Source organism: Cyanistes caeruleus, chromosome 1 (genome assembly GCF_971803275.1).
Source record: "Cyanistes caeruleus chromosome 1, bCyaCae1.hap1.1, whole genome shotgun sequence".
In the NCBI taxonomy this organism is placed as follows: Eukaryota; Metazoa; Chordata; class Aves; order Passeriformes; family Paridae; genus Cyanistes; species Cyanistes caeruleus.
The window spans coordinates 67670935-67689678 of NC_141701.1; the positions used below are offsets into that span (position 1 = coordinate 67670935).

Below are 18744 nucleotides of genomic sequence, written 5' to 3' on the forward strand. Positions count from 1 at the left end.
AGCCTATCAGTAACTATCAGTACTGGTGTGTCAATAATACATTAGGGGGATTTGTAAATTTACTGGGCGTATTTTAAAACTTAAATATTCCAATAGAAGGAAAGCTATTGACTACTCCAATGCAATACATAAAGTATTTGTGTATATATTATAGGCCAAGTTTGATTATGATCTGTTTTCTGCTTCACTTTACATTTTATTGAGAAATTATATGTTTTGAGAAATAGTGTGTATTGAGAGGCCAATTTTCATGTAGAGATGAAGAAAAAAAAATTGGTTGTGATATTGACTTCCAGTCTACAGTGAATTATCAAACTCTTTTAAAAATATAAAAAGCTTTTTAAAGACTATAATATTTACTCTGTTTAATTAGCAATGGTTACTATGAATAGGTATTTTCCATTATATTTTCTTTTCCATAAACACCATAATTAAAAATAGGATACTTCAGATGCTGAAACTCTTCAGTCTTCCTTAAAGTTATATATTTTACCTCCTTTCCACCTTTTATTCTCAGAAACATAGGAGACAGAAAATCAGGATTTAGGCCTAAACACAGTTTGAAAAAGAAATACTCCAGATTTTTCAAAGGAGACTTTAGATTATAGGAACTGGTATTCTATTCTGTTTTAATTTTATCCAGCACTATTAGAGTTGCTGCTTTAGGTGCCAATCCTTCTAACAATTACATGAGTCTTATTGTTGTTCTGTTTTGGTGAAAGTTTTCCTATTTAATAATTTTCTAGAGTAAGAGAAAGTGCTCATGAAGGTTTTTTTAATTTTTTTCTTATCCCACAGATGTATTCACAATGCTTACACCTGAAATAAAACATCATTAGAGGCATTAGTTATTCACAGAAGTTTTCTTAGCCAGATTACTTTAAGCTGCTTTAACTCCATCCAGTTGGAGTTCTTGCATGACCCATGGTAGAGATGTGTGTGTGAACATAGATTCAGAAACAGCCTTGAGCAATGTTCTTTCTGAAAGCATGAGCAATGCTTAAAAACATATTTTGCTCCCATTTGGATAGGTTGTTACTTTGATTTTGTGCTTGTCTAAGAATTTGAAAGGCACTCAAAGAAGCTACGGTATAAAATATTTACCAGCTTAATTTTCAGATAGCTTCCTTATGTACAACCAGCAAACTTTTTTCAATGATAGATGTCACAGTTCAAAAATGAAGCAAACAGGGTATTTTCATAATTATCTCAATTAATGAAAGGACTCTGGACATTTCTGGCACTTGAATATCACAATAAATATGCATCAGATTCAGTAGCATAGGAGGTTGTCTCAGAGTGTTTGTTTTATTTTCTTCTTCTTTTCACACATTGAAGAATCAGAACACAGGCAAATGCACAGCAATATCTTAGCCCATATCAGTTTCTCTTAGTAAATGTCTTATATTGTCATTAAGGGGGTATGTTGTTATGTCACAAGAGTTTGTAAATACCCTAACTATCCAAACAATATTTTAAAATGTGTATATATAACACATTGCTATTGTTTTGAATGAAAAAAAATTAAAAAAATTAAAAAAGGAATGCAAATAATCAGAGGGAAATAGAAATAAATAGGATCTAAAAAGAAACAGAATGGGATTTTTTTGACAGCCAATGAACTACTGCTACTGTATTCTTATTTTTTTACTGAAGTAAAGAAAGAAGATGAAAAAAAATATGAGGAGAAGACATAAGGATTGAGTTTTATCTTATGCCTGACAAAGATTTAAGGTAAACACTTAAAAAGAATTTAACTTTGACCAGGTGAAATACCCCATTAATGCATTATGAAATGAGACAAGCCATGTGATTAGAACGCATACTTACATGATGTGTTGAATTAATCTTTAATATACAGCAATTTAATTTAATAGTCACAATCAAAAGCAGAAAGCTTTGTTGGAAGACAACCTGGAGGAAAAACTAGAAGATACATTTCCTAGTGGAGACCAGGCAAAATTATATGGATGCCAGAAGCACAGTTCCACTTTCTAATTAAGGCCCCTAATTACTCATACTGTTTTGCACAGTTGTTTTCCTTTTTTTCCTGCAGTGCTGGGAAATCACAGGGGGATCTACTAACATCCATCAGCTTGCTACATTTGAGTCTAAAATATGGCATGGCCTACAAAGAAAGACAATTCTTTTTCTTTTCTATTTTGCATCAAAATTGGAGACAGTCAATTTTGACTCTTTTCTGACCCCACTTCTGGCTTCAGATTATATTGCTGAAGTAAGCATCTCCTTCCAGGAAGCAGCGCCAGGAGGTGTGAAAATCTGTATTCAGTAGCTACTGCAGGAATAGAATAGCTGTTTTATTCCAGAAAGATTAAGACTGCAGCCATGCTACATCACTAAATAGAAGAGAGGTCCTTTTGATAAAGGGGTTAACAGAAATTAAAGGAGGCACTGCTCACTCAGCAAGGTGAAGTGACAAAAAGGACCTGGAACCCGTGGGTCAGCTGTGGCAGACCCAGCTAATCACAAGGGCTGCAATACAGAGTAACCTTCAGCCCTCTCCTGCTCATGTTTTACTCAGGGCTTATAGGCAAGCACGTGGTTCTGGTTGTTCTTGAAAGTTATAATTTAGAAATCTCTTTTTGCAGGTAGCTGCTTCCAGAACAGAGTCAGAAAATAACAGTTACGTTTTCTGTCTGATTTGCACTTAAGTCTTTTCTGGAAGGAGGCTCAAGGTAGGTGGCGACCCTGTGTCTGTAATTTCCCCTCTCGCTTTCTGTGACTGTGGGATTCTGTTCTGCTCTTTTTTTGGTACTATTTTGACTCCCTTGGGAAATTAGGAAGAGAAAAGGCTTTAATTTTTTTTTTTTTTTTTTTATTTAAAGTTGGATTTAATTGTAAGTCAATTGAAAGGCAGACTTAAATGGGCCTGGAGCTGCTTACCAATAAGCATGCAGTACACAAACTTGGATGTATTCAGAGGCACAACTGCAAGTAATGAGGGAAACAGAGGGAGACAACAAAACAGCTGTTATGTGTAAGTACCCTCAGAACAAGAGAGTAGTTGTGTGAGCCTCCTCAGTTTGTCTTGGACTTGATCTGCTAGCAGTAGTTGAATTCCCAGGTTACGTTCTGATGGCTGTCGTTTCTAGAATATTCTCCTGCTGGTTTTGTCATATCAGTTTTGGTAAGTAGGTCTTACTTATAAGTAGAAGAGGAGCTGTGCCCTGAGACTCTTTCAGAGCAAGAAATTATTCAAGGCATGCTGTGGCCTTATTTTTTGGTCATCGCTTATGAACTAAGCACAGGCCCTTTGATAAAAACCATCTGGACTTTGTGGTACTGAGCAAAAATATCTTTGCTTTATGTGTCCCAGTCAAGAGTACAATACTTGCATATTCTTTGGAGGGGTGATAGAATTCGTGACTATAGCATATAAATGCTGACCTCATGATGGCTGCATGCATAAAGTGTTGTATCTCTGTCTGGAAAACAGCTGGTTTGGTGATTTCCACTTATGGGAGTATCTCCTGGAGTGAGAGTCTTATTCCTGGAAGGGCTGATGGTACACACAGATTTGTATACAGACAGGATTCAACATTCTTTTTTGATGAAAATGCTAATTAATGCAAGTCCTACTCTAACCTGACTAGAAGTTTCTGTAAATGAACAGTTTGCATTACAGTGTTGTCTTCCTTTATTAGTAATAATTTGTACATTAAAGTGAAGATCTTTTGGAATACCACTTCTAATTAAATTTGTAAATACACAAAAAGATTCAGCCTCAACTGTTTTGTTTCTCCAATTATGCACAGAATCTCATGTACATTCAATGAAAAGAACCCCAATTTCCATTCCACCTATTGCTCCTCAAAGGGTCCCTCACAAGAATTACCACTGGTATGCTTCAATAGTACTTGAAGAGATTTCACTGAAGTAATGGGCTTTAGTGTTTTTGAAGTCATGAAGCAGAATTATTCTCAGCTGGGTTTTGTTGGTGTTTCTCTTTGGAAGGTCAATAAAGCAACAACATAAGTGGCATATCTGACTTTCATCAGGTAACTTAAGCACTGAGGTACATGGTTAATTGCTGTTCTCCCAGGACATCAGAAATTGCAATTTTCCTTTGTGCCAGAGAAACAAAATAGGTGACCTAATCTGGACGGATAGTTCCTGTTTCCTGCACAAGAAACAGAGACAACACGCAGGCTTCTCGGAAGGGTCCCCTCTTTGCTAGCTAGCTATTTTAGAAGGGGTTCGGAGTCTTCACATGGGATTATGGTGTTGTGAGGTAATGCATTTTAAGGAAAGACAACAAAAGGAAAGGAAAGAAGAATGACAGAATTATTCAACCAAAGATAGAAGATAGATGAAGTTAATAACATGTTCCAAAAAAACCTCTGAGACTTGGTAGAATTCTCTGTAAGATTTCATAAGCAATCTCATGCTTGCTTTGGATTAAATTTTCAGAATCAACAATTGGTTGTTAACACACATTGTATACTTTTTATATCTTACTCCTCAAATACATTGAATAAGTTTTATAAAAGCATTGGCACATTATCTTTCCCTATAGTGCTAGAAAAGTAATCCAAATTTGAAAGTAGCAGAACAGATGGAGAAATCAAGGAGGCAGACAGCTCATATTAATGAGGATCAGATTTACCCTGGATCTGAAGAGTACGAGAGAAGTACAAGCTATATATAATTCCAACATATAATATTGTACTATCGTAATTGTATTGTATAGTATTATTATTATTGTATTGTAAATATATATTGTATGTAATGTTGATATAAATATGTTAACATTATCAAGAAATATACAGTAATATAATTCAGTAGCAGGCTTTGTACAGTGACACTTTAGTGCTCTAGTAGCAGCCATTAGCTGTCAGTAATGGGAAGCTCATTACAAGTGGATATGGTGGGTATATAGACAACCAGAACCATATCTGAGAGACAGCAGAAAGCAAAAGTATAGATATTGTTTTACTTCACAGTGTTCTCCCCATGTTGCCTATGAAAATCATAATTTTTCTGTCCAAGACTATTTTTGACACCTAAATTAAGCCTTTATTACTTTCTGCCCTTTAATTTCCAGTGCTTAATGAAGCATCAGGAGAAAAATGGCTTATTAGATTTCACCATTGAAACAAAATTAAAAAATATTCCAAGTGTCTTTGAATTTAAAAATTAATATATAGAGAAACAGACAAGGTAGGTAGAAGTGCTCAAAGTTTCTTTCTGTGTTTTCAAGCACTGATTCTAAGTCCAGACTAGAAAACTGTGTCTTCTAGTCTTCTTTCAAAAACACAGAAAAACCAGTTTTAAATGCTATCAATTTCTGAATTTGCATGTGACACCCTTAATGGAAAGGGTAATGTCCAATTATCTAGTAAATCAATTTTATTTTAAAAAAATGCATCCAGCTGTCATAGTGAGTGGCTGAAGATGGCATAATTGTGCATTGATACTTGCACCAATACCAATGAATATTTTGTGGAAAAATGTAGCAAGAAAAATTAGGTATGTTTCTAATAAGAGATATTTAATTACATTTTTAAGCTTTAACTAGTACAACAAATTCTCAAAGCATAAACTTTTTGAGACATTATAGAATTCTGTGTGAAGGTGGGATAGTCAGTAAGCCTTGTTTTGAACTTTCTCTGGGACTACAGCTTCCCTGCTGGCCCCAGTTTCCAGGAGTCTGGAGTTGCCACTCTGTCTGTGCTGCCTGGAGTGGAGACAATCAAGTATCTGCTCCCAGGGAATATAATTGTACTGAAGTGTGGGTATGTGCTGTGTAGATTAATCTTTCATGATGGTTGCTGAAGCAAAGGACAAAGTCTTTGCTTCATTGATTTGACACAGGACATACTATTCTCATCACTGTATGACATGTTCTATAAAATAAAGGATGGATGATTGGTCCTGGCAGGAGAGATATTCATTAAATGCTTTTCTTCTAGTCCCCTGCCTATTCCCTGCTTTTGAACTGTGTCTTCTCAGTGGCAACTGCATCCCAGCAGCTCCTCCTAATGCAAGATTAAAGACAGAAGGCCTTCTTTATGCAGGATACATGTGTCCTGTGTACTATCTGTACACCATAATTTGGTGTATCCAGAATGTTCAAGTTGAATTTGGGAAATTATATTCACCAAAGAGATTACAATGTTACTTTTTTCAATTAAATTTCTTAAAATTTATTATTTATAAGAAGTACATTGTAACAACATGCTTTATTTGCACCCTATATAGTAATTTTCACCAGTGTAAAATTTCGAATTTTGACAGAATTGGTGAATAGTAGGGGAGAAAAAAATTCTTCTCAGGGAAAGCTGCACAAAGAAGGCATTTTTTCTAAGTGAACTGATAAAAGCCAGGAGGAATTTGTGTCTTTTGAAAACCAACATCTATGCTATTTTTGTATTTGTAATAGAACTTATAAGTGTATTTTTGGAAACATTTACTGAAAATTTTACATGGTTTTGTACATACAGAATTGCAAAATACAAGGTTTAAGAAATACAAAAAACTGCAAAGTAATCACAGAGGCTAATTTTAGCTTAATGAACTAATCCTGTCTGTATTCAGTAAGAAAGGAGTTAGAAAGGGAAGATCTATGTTGAGTGTGGTAGGGAAAAATTTCTGTTTGTGTTTGGCTTTGTTTTGTGGGGTTTTTTTAGTTGCATCTAGACTCAAAGGGGGAAAAAAAGCAAAAAAACCCAAAATATCAAAAAAAACCATGATTAAAAAAATAAATCATAACCAGTCTTGTCTGTGGACTATAGGTGAGCCAGAATATCTCTGAGAATTGTCATATTGCTTTATTGCAAGACCAAATGTATATATTTGTGATACTGCTAGTAAATTCACTTTCAGAAGCATGATTGACCTTAGGAGTTAGACTTCAATGATCCTTGTGGGCTCCTTCTAACTCAGGACATTCTATGATTGAATATATGTTAGGGTGAAGAGTGTTTCTAGGGAAGTTTGGTCTCTGCAACCCTTGGTAACCACTTGGTAATTGCCCACTTGGTAACCTTCAGTTGTTACCAAAAAATTGAATTGTTGAATACTCTTCTATGGACAGATGTTTAAAATGGGTTTTATAATTGTCTTGCTCAGATCTTTTACTGTACATGACTGATTTGAGATTTAGTATTTGCAATAGCATAGCCAACAAGGAATTAAAAAATGGCTTTTCACATAAACTGAAAAATTGCTTTTTTGCTTCAAAGTACAAAGTGTTTCTGTAATTGTATCAAAAAGAAATACTGCTTCAGCTGCAGTAAAACTGTGTAATGAAGCACAACTGATTATGCCATAGTTGTCCTAATATTAATATTATTATTTAAATATAAATGCTTATGTATCTTGTGGGGTATGTAAAAATTAGTCTATTTTTTCTTCTGAGTGCTGTGTCTTTTAAGTCAATATTTGGTATTAGATCATACTTTCAGAGAGAGAAGTGTCTGCTTTAGACAGTAATAAATTTCTTTTTTTTTCTTGTTTTCTGTTTCCCATGTGTGCGTGTGTCTCCATTCACCTAGACAGTTGATTCTCACCTGCGATGTTGATCTCTCATCTTTCTTCTTTTCTTACCTATAAGCTGCCCTAATGGTTGCATCTGGAAGGCAAAGAAGGCTTTTATGTAATAAATTTGTCTGTATTTTAAAACCTAAGACATGATTGAAACCTGGCCATCCAAACAGCCAAGTATGTAAAAATGCCTGCCTTATTAATATGACCAGAAATTGTGTCCATTCTGAGCCATTTTTATGTGGCAGCTGAAAGGCTTGGATAACCAGTAAGTGTCACACAAACAGTGAGATGGCTGGATTCCAGACCAGAACTGTGAAAACTATCAGGCACACACTAGTGTCTCTTTTGTGGAGATAGGGATGGTTGTCGGGAAAAGTTCAGTGTTTTGGGGCAGATGGATGAATTGTGCGGTTACAGTGACTCAGGATCCATGTATGGGTGTGAAGTGCCTCAAAGAAGCCATCTGGGAAACAGCATGGGTAGGTCTGAAGCAGCTTGGGAGCAGTGTTTAATACAAGTTCTCAAAATGGAACCAAATGAGGTCGACTCTTTGCTTGGCAACTTTTTCAAATTAAAAGGATTGGGAGGTTTTAGATTTTTTTTTCCTGTTTTTATTTTTTAATTATTTTGTTTTTTAATGCTAGAGTTGGTGGGAAATTCTGGTAATATAAATATTTACTTTTCTTCCTGCTCACTGTTATACATCTTTCCTTGCACTTCTACTTTCAGATTCTGGCTCCCTTATCTGAAATCTCATCAACAGGATTACAATGATTTTATTGCTGAGTTATTGACCTGTGTAACTGAAAAAGTCCGTGTTGACCATCTCTTCCTTGTTGATGGGAAAAAAGGCTGGGGAAATGTGAGCAAAACTTCAAGGAAGAATCAATTAAGTACAACAACTTCTTAATGGAAAAGATATCTGTCTGAGGAACCTTCACAGAAGAAGGTGTGAGTTTCATAGAATCATAGAACAGTTTGGGTTGGAGGAGACCTAAAAAGGTCATCCAATCCAACCCCTCTGCAATGAGCAGGGACATCTTCAACTAGGTCAGGTAGCTCAGAGCTCCCTCCAGTCTGACTTTGATCGTTTCCAGGGATGTGGCATTTATCACCTCACTGGAGAACTTGTACCAGTATTTTAGCACCCTCACTGTAAAAAAGCTTGTCTTTGTAAGTCTAGAAATGCAGTTTCACAGCCAATATTGTGGATCCTGTGTCAGGTTTCTGGGTTTGCAGAGACTAAATATAAAGCTAAGACTTTAATAATCATGACCATGAGTAAATATGGAAGGAGAATTGTGGAGCAGAATAGCTCAATGCAAGCATGCACTGAAATGAAACTAGAAAATATTTCTCACTGATAATGTTTGGTATTGTCACAGAATGAGAAATGAGGAAATATGCTTGTAGTACCAGCAGTGGAAGGGCAATCAGAATTTCTGAAGTATTGAAGCTGCTGATTACATCCATTATAGGGAATAGCATGAACTGGAGAGGGGGAGAGGACAAAAAAAAAAAAAGAACAGAATGCTTCAGTATTTTTTTTTGCATGTTGCTGTCCTCTGCAGATCTCAAAAAATAATGATGTGATGATTATATAAGGTGTCCAAAGTATTTACTAAATGCAATAGTATTTTAAAGTCCAAGTATTTTTAAAAAGAAAAAAAAAAAAGATAGATTTTAAATTAGTATTATAAAGTCAGTGCTAATGCAGAGTATTGAGATGAACACTTAGCAGTATAACAGACCCGAAATAGATAAGAGCAGGTAAGAAGGAACACTTAGCAATGGGGGAAGTTTGAGAAACAGCCAAAGAGCAATTAATTTCCTGAAAGAAAGTACTGGAAGTATTAAGGGCGTAGATCCTCAAGTGTATACTGAATTTCAGTACAGGAACTACTGACACTTAGCAACATCTACAGTAGCAAACTGTATCAGTGGATATAAAACAAACAGAGTATTCAAGAGAATTTCTGGGATGAAGTAATATCAATTATTTTGGTTAATTCAACAACTGGATTATCCTAGCTGGATGAGTAAACTAAAAATAATTAGCAACTTCCAGGAAAAACTGCAGCAAAATGCAAACACAATTTTCTGTTTTGTAGGATTTAAAAAGGTAAAGATGAAAGACTATGTGGGAAATCTATGTCTGTATTATAATGTCTCTAAAGTAATTAGAAATATAAAATGGTAAATTTAGTTATATTAGCAAGAAACTATATTTTATGATTTTTTAAGATATATTTTAGGTTATATAATATAACAATCCTCTGTCATACTTGTGAGGCAAATAAAGATCTTACTGACAGCTTTCATATCCAGGTTTGATTTATGAAGCACTAGTACATGAAATACCTGTGGTAGTACATTATAGCTTGTTGGAGAGATTAAATACTCTGAATGATTGGCTTTTTTCTTGAAATAGCTAATGAGCTATTAAAAATCAGCTTGTGAGTGAAAATCAGTTTGTGTTCAACAAAAGGAAGGAGTCCACAGGACAGATTGAATAGCAATTCCTTGATACAGTGGAAAAAAAAACCACTAAAAAAGTCACCCCACTCCAACATCCTCTCCTTCTGAGCTCTGCACAGAATGCTCAGTCATCAAAAAGAAGAGTTAAGGCATCATAAAATCCATAGTGTTTTCAGATATGTTTATGGTCCCAGAAAGTCCAAAGGTACTTGGGCTTTGCTTTTATCATGGGCAATATTAAGGGTTCCACAGAAGTAAACTTCAACACAAAACTGAGACACTCAATTCACTCAATTGGTAACTCACTCAGCTAATAACTCCATTAAACAAATATGTTTAACTATTTCTAGCTGGACTTGTATCTTTCTCATGAGAAGTGGCCTATTTCAGTAGGAAACATGATGCAGTTTTGCATACTTGGGGTTGGGTTTGGTCTTTTTAATTTCTAGTAAAGACTGTGCCCATGGCATATACATGAAATGAAGAGACCAAGAACACATTTCTTGTGTAGAAAATGTGTATTTCAATGAAAAGAAAGGTGTGAGTAAGCCTTACTCACATGTTATTTCCACTGGAATTACAGCAAAGGAGGGGAAAGGAAATTCATTACAAGGGACAATTTTTTTTTTATTATTTTTTTATTTTAGAAGAGTTTATTGAGTACCTTCTTAAAGCTTTTTGGAGAATTTGCTCTAAAGGCTGTCAGTGTAGGATAGGTATTTAAAATTGGTCATTTTCATCCTTTTTCAGTTTAAATGGAAGGCAACCATAGGACTGGTAAGGAATAGCTGTAACTATTATGGTGGAGAGTGGATGGGCAGATTTAATATTTACACAGGAAAGGCAGAACCTTTTTCAGGTTTGTAGACTGTCACAGTCCCATTAATGTAGGAATGCCTCCTGGGGATCTGACTCCAAACAAGCAGGACAAGTTGGTTTAGTGAAAAAAGCAATAAAGGTGTCAATAATTGAACAGAAGATGTAATAATCTATGGTGGTTTCACATTGATTGACATTTGGGAAAGGAGTAAAAATCCACCCTTGGAAATGATTTCTTTGAGAGAAGCTGTTGGGAGCTTCCTCTGTGCCTAGGACAGGCCAATAGCTGGCTAGTTCTGAAAAATGACATTTTGTGCCGTTTAGAAATCAGATCTGCCTCAGTGAATATCACATTTTAAAAACCACAAACCTGGGAACTCTTCTCTTTGTTTCCAGACCCAGAAGGTAGCAGAGCTCTGGTGGGGCCGGCCCCACTCCCCCACAGCCTGTGTGGCCTGGGGGAGGCCAGACCAGGCCCCAGCAGCTCCCAGGTGAGGGATGGAGGCTGCAGGACCCCAGGTGAGGGATGGAGGCTGCAGGACCCCAGCCCCAGGCTGGGCCAGGCCATGGCTGCTGACATCTCACCAACACTAAACCTCTCCTGGCACCCAACGGCTCCAGGCTGAGCCCCCCTCCCCGCGGCTACCAGGCTGAGGGAGGCACCCAGTGCAGCCTGAAATCAAACACCATGACTGCCATGGCCTGGACAAGATACTAATCCCTTCACTACACAAATGAGACATGCAGACCTTGTTCCTCTCTCCAGGGAGAGGAATGACGACATGTAGCATGACAACATGAAAACACCAAGGTCAGTAAAAGAAGGACTCAAGCCACAGATGGAAGGAGAATGAGGAGATGCCCTAATAGGGCTGAAAATTCTTTTGGTAGTGCCATGAAGATGGACAATAATACACTGAAATATCTCCTTTAATTCATGAAATAGTATGGGGGGGATGGAGTATTCAAGCTGAAGATCTGAGCAGAGGCACCCATTGATGAAGCCAAGCAGATGTTGGAGGAGCTGTGATCCCATGAGAAGACAGAACAGAGAGAGAGAGAGAGAGATGAGAGTTGATGAAGACACTGCCTCAGGGAGAGAAGAAGAAAATCTCTGTCCCCAGAGATGATCACAGAGACAGATGGAGAGAACCTTTGCCTTTGAACAACTCATCCTTAAAATAATACCCCTTGAGCTCGTGGCCCATGGACACACCTTTAGGAGGGCTGTGAAAATGGGAGGAAATGTCATGATGTAGAACTTTTTTGCCTGGGTGGCTGCTATTCATGGAAATGAAAAGCCATGAGAAAACTGTTTCTTGTGGAGAAGTCTCCATGGCATGACATGAGAAATTTCCTCTCCCTACAAGAACTGATGAAAGACTATTGTATAGTGGTACTGCTTTAACATCCCAGGTTTTGTGTCTACGTGGTCAGTTGGGAAAGGAAAGAAGTTGGGTAGGGGGAGGAAAGGTGTTCTGGAAGTTTTATTCTGATGCTTCTTATTCTTGTAGTCCTGGTAATAAAGTTTCTTTATACCTTTTAAGCCTGTTTTTCCTTTCTCCTAATCCATATCTCACAGCAAGAAATAAGTGACCTGATGATTTTAGCCAGCACTAAAATCCACCACATAATTTCTTACAATACTTGCAGAATAATACTGAACTTGAGCTTACTGGGTATTAGAAACCTAAGAATAGTAGAAGCTTTTTTTTGCTCAGAGCTTGTGGCAATATGCAATGTTCATGCAGCTTATCTGTATTTATCTTTAAGAAGTGCAATTATAATCACTTTAATCATAAGCAATAAGCGACAGCATAAACTAATTTATTAGTGAATCTCCATATGATTAACTACTAGCACCCATATCCAATATCTTATAACATATGTAGATCCTGTGTTCCAGGATCATCACCAGCAGTTGAGTCTTCACCACTAATAACATTCTCAAAAAGACAAGCCATTTTAAAATGAGGTAATGTGTTTCTGTCTTTTTCCTGAATGTGCATGTGTTGACACTCCTTTGAATTTGTGTACTGCATCTACTGAAAGTAAGATACAATCTAATTTTACAAATTATCACTTATAGGTATATGGTTCTATAATTCTGTTATTTTTGCTTATGCATTGGGGAAAATATTAAATGGAAATGTCTCAAGTAATTGGAAATTTTGTTTGTGTTCTAGAAACTGCTATCCAGAAATGTACTCATTCTTTTCATTCTTCATTTTCAGTTCTCAGGATCATAGAATGATTTGGGTTGGAAGGTGCCTCAACGATTACCTAGTTTCAAGCCTTCCACTAGAGCAGGCTGCTCAAACCCCCACCTAACCCATCACTGAATGCTACCAGGGATGGCACATCCACACCCACACCCACCTGTTGCAGTGTCTCACCCCCCTCACAGCAGAGAAATTCTTCCTAATATGTAATCCAAACCTATCCTCTTACTGTCTAAATCCATTCCAACTTGTCCTGTTGCTAGTTGTCCTTGTGAAAAATCCCTCTCAAGCTTTCTTTTAGGCTCTACATAAGTATTGGAATTTTGTTATGTTTCCCTTGAACCTTCTCTTTTGCAGGCTGAACAACCCCAAAAGCTAAGGTAAAATTTCATTGAAAAAATTGCTACATTTTATAGAACCATATATTTGATAGTTTGTTTTAAAAATCAAACCTGCTATGGCTCATCACTGAATCCAAGTCTTAGTAAACTCATGGAATCTTTTTAATAGTTCAGACATCTTCATTTATGGTTCCAAATTATTCTTGCTTTTCTCATTTTTAGTTGTTTATTTTTTTATTTTTTTATTTTTTTTATAAATCAAGATAGATTTTTAGTGTGCATTTTTGTTTGTTTTGAATTCATCTGAAACCAGATAGTTTCCCTCTTTCCCTCGTGGTATTGGAAAAGTTTGCTCCTAGTCAGGGTCTGATAATTTGGATTATTCAAACTCAAATGTAAGGGACATAAAATTAAAGGCATATGGAAGCAGGGGAAAATATGAAGTTCAAAAAAAAGGAATGCAGGATGGTTTAGGGCTGTAGAGTCCCCCTTCCTTTTTCTTTGAAAGTGTTGATTTTCTGTTGTGGTTTTCTTTTAAAGAACTCTTGATGCTTCTTCCCCAAAGAAAAAATTTTGATCTAATTTGAAACACTTTGGAGACAATGCACATTTATTGAAGAATTTGCTAAACAATTTGATTTCTGATAATGCAAAGCTGTATATAGATACTATTTTACAGGTGATTCACTCTTATGCAGTGTATGATATTTCCACCCCTTTTGGAGAATTGACATGTACTGTATAAAAGTGTGTTTTGTTGTATGCAATAGATGTTACTTGTATAAACAATGAAGAAAAAATGGAGAAATGGAGAATAGTCTGCTCTGGAAACCATTTCAGTGATCTTTTTCAGCACATATGCTTTTCTTTGAACAATGAAAGAGAGTGGTTTCATAAACATCATATTGAATATAAATCAGCTGCTCCAGGTACCTCATCCCATGACCCTATTCGCATAATTCTGTGAACTTTCCTGACTGACTGAAGTTACTCATGCTTTCAAGTGCAATACCAACCTTGGGCCCTGCTTGAGATTCATTTCTGTAACTTCTGATATAAGATACAACTCTTAGATTCTGCTGGCATCCAGTATGGTGCAGACTGTCTTGGGTTTTTCAGGATAAACCTTTAATAATTAAGGCAGTACTAGCACTGTCAATATAGTCATAAAATAGTCCTCACTAGAATTGGAAAAGGACTCTTCAGTCAGTCATTTTCAATAAGGATTGAGGCATACTGATCAAGCAAAATGAGATGAAGAATTTTGGCACAGGATCTCTGAGCTCTCACCTGACATCGGTATAATGAGTAAGTCACTGTTTCTAACTGAAAAGTAATTTAGCATCTTTCCCTAGAGCAAAAGGATATTAACTACATTCACCAGTAAGCCTGCAAAAGGCACTGCTTAATAATAAGAAATTGATTTTGCACAAATGCAAAATCTCTTTTACAATGATTCTAAAATACTTATTGACACAACAGGAAGAAGTCAGCTTGATATGCAGAAGACATGCACAATACCATGATCAGTTCCTTGTTAATAAAACACTTGTTTGGAATGAGAATCAAGTTCTTAAAGGCTTTGTTCTGGCTGAACAAGGTGGATTTAGTTTCTAGCTGCTGATATGCATGTCTCATTCACACTCTGGTATCTCAGGTTATAAATGTAGCACCAGATCTGAGCTAGTGACTGGGTGTCACTCCACTCAACACAAAACAACTAAATGAGTTGTCTTGGACCTCCCTGTTGGAAGTGAAAATCAGCACCAGGACACCTCAGCTGGATTATTTCTGCAATAATGAAAGAATTAATCATGGAAGACTATGTGGGTATTTTGATTAAGTTAGAGACCTCACATAAAATATCAGATGATGTGAATAATCTTATTAATAGTTCATCATTGAGATAATAAACATATGCCTTTCCTGGCACTGTAGGAATTTTTGCAGCATAATAAAATAGAGCTAGCTGCTGGGCTTGATTCCAGAGCAATTGATACCTGTAATTCATAACTAAATTTTATAGCTAACTTCTTTGTTTAGGACAGTGCTCATTAAGCAGAACATCTAGACTGTAAAGAGATGAGAGAAAAGAATTCTGAAAAATGAGTGTGATAAAGAACTCGATACAACTTCATTAAACTGTCTCAAAAATTCAACATTTAATTTGCCCTAATATAGAAATAGCATTTAAATTCATTGCTTCTAAATATTTCATATGCCAATAATAGCCTAATCTACAAATACATACTGTGCAGGGCCACCTCTTTCACCCTAATGCATACACAGAAACGTGTGCCTTTTTATTTTCTGCCTTCCTATTTTTTTGTTTCTTTTTATTTCTGTGGCATATGCTTGTATCTTCTTTTCCTAAAGCAAAATTGATTAGAGCTGTTCTAGGGAGATTGCTGCAAATGTTCATTTAATTTAAAAGTTTGTTTCGTTTTTTTACTGTAATATAGTCATCATTTTAACTACATAAAGTCCTCTGTGTCCAGTTAACTTTGTGTTGTGGTGGTCTCCATAGCTTATGTTAGAAAAGAAGTATTTAGCCTCATTTGGATCTGTTCCTAAGATCACCAAAATTGTAAGGGAAAGCTGCCAATGACATGAATTGTCTTTGGACCAGTCCCCGTGGCAGAAGACTATTTTCTTATTATGTCTGTTTTTTTTTTTTCAGATCAGTAAAATACTCTGATCTCTACTTCCTTTACTGTTTGGGATTTCAGAACCTGAAAATTATTTAAATATTTGAAGACTTTCTTCTTCTGTACTGGTAATGTTAATTGCAGAATTCTTTTTGGTCTCATTAATTGAGAAGACTATTAATGTTAATTTTAAAGTTCTTGGGGTTTTAAGTGATTGTTAATGGTTAAATTTCAAAGCAAATGTTTATTGATTAACATTAAATGTGACATTCTGTCAAGATTCACCTGCCAAAACCCATGTGAAGCTTCTAGTTTTGGAATTTGGCAGCCACCTTCATACTGTACTATCAAGGAAATGCATAGTCATTTAGGTGGTTACTGTTTTTAATATTTAAACTTTATCTTGAAGATATTATTCTTTCAATATTATTCCTTCTGACAGAACCCACTGCTTAGCTGGTTAATTACTACCTCACTTTAATTTTTATTGATACAAATTGCTTTAAAAATTCAAACTAGAGATTGGTGGCATTAATACTGTTTAAGTCTGCATGTAATGCAGACAATGCATTATTTAAAAGTTTATGTTGGCTTTCTATTTGCAGACTTTCATCCTAAATGGTTTACGAAAACAATGGAAACTAATGGGGATTTTTAGAAAATGCAGGCAATTTAAAGAGGAAAAACCAAAAACCCTCTACCTTGGAAGAACTGACTATTTTGTATTTAGCTCCTTTCGGCATGCACACACATGTATTACCTAAAACTTGATGTAGCTGAAACTTTCTGATTTGTTGGATAACTCCCCAGATAAAGAACTGTTTCTGAAAGTTATTCAACAATATACATGTCATGTGTCTAATGAAAAATATATTTGATTTATTTAAGTAATACTGTAACTTAATGTACCATAACTATAACATAATCTCTGTAATATTACTTTGCTGGGGTAGTTCTTCAAATCTAACTTTTTTTTAAAGTTACATTTCTAATATTATATCTGATGTCTGTTTTAATTCCCATTTCAAAGAAAGATAATGACACATTTATCTTCTGGAATAATAAATGAAGAGTAAAGTGCATGTAGAAAATACAGTATCCTCTGGGTTTTTTTCTTATTAAGAAAATAGGACTGTCTTCACAGAAGTCTACACCATTGAGGGAAAGCCCTACACAGCCCCTCAGCAGGCCTCACCAGATGCATTGTGATTAAGATTAAAGTCTTTGTTCTTGAAAAATCCCACGGACCTGGATTTGTTTTACAAATGTTAATGTTTGTCTTCTCTGGAAAATGACTGGTATTACTCTACTGACGCAGTTAGAGTCTTAAAGCTCTTATGTGGGTAATTCCATCTGGAAGTATTTCCATCATCTTATCAAATTAGCTCAGTTTAAGATCTGCTGAATTAGGAGTAAGAATGTTGATATAGATATGGAAATTTTTACTGATATATTTAGGCTGGAGAGTTGGCAGAGAGATACCTAACAGAGTTCAAGAAAGGTAAATTCAGGGTCCTGCACCTGGGGAGGAATAACCTGAAGCCCCAGAACAGGCTGGGTACTGATCTACTGGAGAGCTGTTCTGTGGAGAAGGACCATTGATATGATATGATATGATATATATGATATGATATGATATGATATGTTATGATATGATATGATATGTTATGATATGATATCATATCATATCATATCATATCATATCATATCATATCATATCATATCATCTGAGCCACAAGAAAACTCCTTTACACATGGGTCTGATTTTTGTTTAATGTCACGATTAGATCCCAGGGAGTCCAGTGGTCACCCTGGGAACAAAGAAAGCAAGATGGCAGAGAAGCCCCACTTCTGAAGATGGGAGCCACCATAGCAGACTTTGTGGACCAGAAGACAAAAATAGTATGTCAGAGAATCCCCTTTTTGGACCACTTTTGGCTGTGGAGAGAGAGAATGGAAAAACAACACAGCAACCAAGCCTGTGGGGTGACATGACTCCCTCCTCCTGAAAACAACAAACAATGGGGGACAGGGACAAAACCTGGGAACTCACCCTATTTTCATCTATTTTGTCAATATTGCTGGAAGAGACTTCCCAACAAGTTGCAGGTCCAACCCTTCCTTGGCAAGAACCGCAGGCAGCTGGAACTGGGGCGGCGGCTGGAACTCATGGATGGAGTGTCCGGCTTTTCTGGCACGGCACTGTGGCTGCAGGCAGCAACTGGAAAAACTTGTGGCGTGGGTTGCCCCAGCAGATGGTGAAGGTATTGTGAAATTTGCCACAAAGTAATTTTGGATTGTGAAATGTAGCTTTCTGAGTTTCTACTCAGAAAGTGGACACAACCTCATGTCCATTCCTGTTTTAAAGGGACAAAGTGCACCTCCCCACCATGAATCCCCGGTAAAGCACAAAAGTTCATTTCCCAGGTTGTTGAGTTTTGAAGAGACAGGACAGTGATAATCTGGGGTAAAATGGCATAGAGAAGATATGGAATACATAATTATTTTTGGGGCACCTAAGACATCATATTTTTGGGCAAATACCAAAACAAGTCCAGGATTTTTATTTTCAGCTGACAATATCATGTAGTGACTTATGGATTTTTTTTTATTTTTATGTTGTATATCCTGTATAAGATGTAAGGTTTTGTACGAACCTTCACAGTTCCTCCCTCCTCTTTATGTAACAGCGAAAGTGTACACGGCTGTCTCTACTCAGTACTGATC

The 18744-nt window shown here is 36.3% G+C and overlaps 1 long non-coding RNA gene across 1 annotated transcript; it reads right to left on the reverse strand.

The window, feature by feature from the left end:
* Positions 1-1292: 1292 nt before the first annotated feature.
* Positions 1293-11299, reverse strand: LOC147655561 (uncharacterized). Its single transcript, XR_015289100.1, has 3 exons — positions 11177-11299; positions 7533-7594; positions 1293-4225 (listed from the first exon to the last, which is right to left on the reverse strand). It is a non-coding gene; the product is annotated as an uncharacterized LOC147655561 (long non-coding RNA).
* Between the last annotated feature and the right edge of the window lie 7445 nt (positions 11300-18744).